Source organism: Pelophylax lessonae (assembly GCF_965119305.1).
Source record: "Pelophylax lessonae genome assembly, chromosome: 8".
Lineage (NCBI taxonomy): Eukaryota > Metazoa > Chordata > Amphibia > Anura > Ranidae > Pelophylax > Pelophylax lessonae.
In genome coordinates this window covers 9,642,950-9,646,438 of record NC_138775.1, presented here as the reverse complement: position 1 = coordinate 9,646,438, position 3,489 = coordinate 9,642,950, and positions in this window count along the sequence as shown.

The following is a 3,489-nucleotide window of genomic DNA, read 5'->3' as shown; positions in this document are numbered from 1 at the left end:
GCCGCTCAGGTGAGGCTATAGATCAGGTGTGAGTCGGATCCGCAGTCCAGGCAACACTCCAAGCAAAAAGATGGTGACCGCACTCCAATGTAAATAGAAGCATAGAAGATTTATTCATCATCACAAATTCCATACATGGCTGACACACTGTAACGCTCCTGCGTTTTATGTATGATGTAGATTTTCAGCTGCAGAAATATTCCACTTCAGTAGTCATGTAGAGAAACGCTGAGACACCTATCCCAACTCTCAATGACTCATCATGTGTGGATGATCTCAATTCAGCAAGTAAATACACACACTCAATAAGATGTTTCCTAGAGTGACTTATGTATATAGTAACACAGTGATGATAGGCTGTAGAGACAGGTTGGGTAGAGATGGTAGATGACAGACACTTGAAAGGAAATGTTCTTGAAAGTAAGATAGTAGCAGATGGGATGCAGATAGGTTTAGCAATCATGTATGGTAGCAGATGACAGAGTAGCAGGTGGACATACAAGAGAGATCAACCCAGTGCAAGAACAGGTGGTAGTAGGCTCAAGAGCTAGCAATCTTAGATAATGCAGATGTAGTAATAGTCCTTAGTATGCAGAGCTAGATAGTGTAAGCTTTAGTATGAAAGTTATAGAGGTTTCCCCTGTGGGGTACTTATCACTAATAGCAATGTAGTAGAGGAGAGGTTCGGCAAGAGCGGATGATCCGGTAGCGGGATACAGGGATCAGCGCAGCGTGGTTCCGACAGCGAGGTATGCTTGCAAGCATGAGAGCTTCAAGACAGGTTAGCATCAAGGCACAAAGCAGTTTGAACGAACACATGTGAGTGAGAGCCGGCGATCTAAATAGCCATCCAGTCCGGCGCTCAGTGATGACGGCATCAGTCTTAAAGGTGTATGCGCACCTTACCAAAAGAGAATGGTGGGGCGCATACACTTATGAAAGAGTAATTAGGGTACCCAAAGGTACCAGAACATTAAACACACCCCAGGACAGGTACATATGTATGGTTATGAGTAAGCGATCACAGTGTTGTGAAACGCGTCAACCTATGTACCTGTCCTGGGGTGTGTCAGCCATGTATGGAATTTGTGATGATGAATAAAACTTCTATGCTTCTATTTACATTGGAGTGCGGTCACCATCTTTTTGCTTGGTATAAAATGGAACCCTCTTGGGTTTAACGGACTACTTTCTCCTCTGCTGTGTTTTCATATGTTCTCTCCTGAGATTGTATGATGGATGACATTTTGTGTGCTTCCAGTCTTCCAGTGATTATTCTGCTGATGCATGCACACTTTTTTATTACTCTTTAAGACAACAAATGTCTTATTTTCAGTCCAAATGCCACTTGATGCGTCTGCCTTTAATTTTTGTTAAATTTCATGCTTTTGAGACTTTTACCCCTTTCACCTGCAAAAAAAAAAATTACTGGAGCCACCCCTGTCCTCCTACCACTACCCTTGTTATGTTATGACTACCACGCCCACTTCTTCTTAGCCCCCGCCCACACTGAATCCGACTTTGAAATCAATCGACTTCACTTGAAGTCGCACAATTTTAATGCCGCAGCTCATTCCAACTTCAGGGGCAACTTGGCTGACATCTGTGTGACTTCATGCACAGATGTCTATGCAAGTCGCACCTTAAATCGCATAAAGTAGTGCAGACACCTCTTTTTCAAATCGGTGTGGCAGCACAAAGTTGGAGTCACACTGATTTGAACTGTTCCATTGCAGAAACTAGGGTGCGACTTGTCATGTGATTTGGACCTGTCATGACGAGTCGTACCGGTGTGAACGGGGGCTTATTCTCTTACCACTACCATATCTATGCTGCTACTACACCCACTGCTTCTACTACTGCTACTTTCCCCACCTTACCTCTGCCCTTGCTATGCTAATTTAGATTGTAAGTTCTAAGGAGCAGAGCCCTCGGATTCCTCCTGTATTGAATTGTATTGTATCTGTACTGCCTACCCTCTCATTGTAAAGCGATGTGCAAACTGTTGGTGCTCTATACATCCTGTGTAGCACTACTCCCAAGAGAGCTGAAGCTGCTCCATCAACTCCTACCCCTAGCACTGCCCCTGTCCATTCTGGGGTACTACTACATTCACTGCCACAACTATTACCTGTACCCTACTGTAGCCCCCTCCTAGGTAGGTGCTAGTGAGAGAGTATAGTTTTTGGCTCTGTCTGCCTATCAGAGGAGCAGCAGGCAAATCTATATTGCTTTCTGCCTACCAGAGAGCAGGATCTGTTAGTGAGGTCTGCTCAGTATGTGATTTATTTAATCTAGAGGAGTGTTTCACACTGGTCCATTAGGGAGGCATGTTGGACAGTGGGAGGAAACCTGACCAATGGATACATAGGCTTTGATACAGTCTTGGTGATTGGCAGGGGCAGGTCACCTTGGTGCATTCTGGGATACTGTATAAAAGCCAGGAGCACATGTGCTGCGGGGTCTTTGGCTGGTGAGCAGAGTCCCAGAGGGAGGGTTGCGGCTGCCTCCTCCTCTGTAGTAGTGGCATGTGGCATCAAGGAGGTCGTCCTGAGAGCCAGAGGAACGGAGCTAAACCCAGAGGTCCGGGAAAGCTGACTGAGGGGGAGACACTGGAGACCCTAGAAAAACAGTATCGTGAGTACAGGGGATCGTGTCAAAGGGCCTGACCTGAGGGGGGCCAACCCGGAGTAGGATAGGCATTGGACGGGTGTCAGTAGTCAAGAAAGGGGATCCTAGGAAGTGTCCTGAAGATACCTTTAGTTCATCAAGTCATCGGGAAAGAGACTTAATCTTAAATCCATCTAGTGGCAAGGTGGATCAACAGCCTGGCTGTACCAACAGATAGATGTCGTCCAAACCTTGTGCATAGTTAATCTGGAGTATCCCACTAATCCCTTCTCCCATCCCTAATTTATAAAAACAAAACAACTACATACCCCTGGATTAATTATTGATTGAGCTAAGAAGTAAAGTGATAGATTGTGAATATCAATGTTGCTAACGGTAACCCAAGGGGACCCCAAAGTGTGAAAAATCCAGCAATCCTCAAGGGGGCAGTGCTACACTACCACTGCCTGTACTGGGCAAATCCACCGCCGCTGCTCTTTTTCTGTATGTAATTTACATACAGTTGGACCTTGTGAAATTGCATTTTTCAGCATGTAATTGTTATTGTTAAAAGTTTATGGTAAAGCGTGGAATAACTATCCGTATGCAGCTTTCAGTGTGGAGCCAGAAAAGATTTAAAGCTATAAAAGATCAGAAAGATTTTTATTGTTTTATTGGAAATATAAGAAATCAGACAGAAAATCTAGCATTAACACCCTCTGTTGGTAACTGCATGCCTTTTAATAGTAATGCAACAAACCTCCAGCAGGGGGGGGCGCTATGCAGCAGGCAGTGATCTGCTAGCGACTTCAGCAATCAATACAAAATCATTAGCACTAAATAATAAAATGATTGGTTTGATCAGACACAATAGAGCTT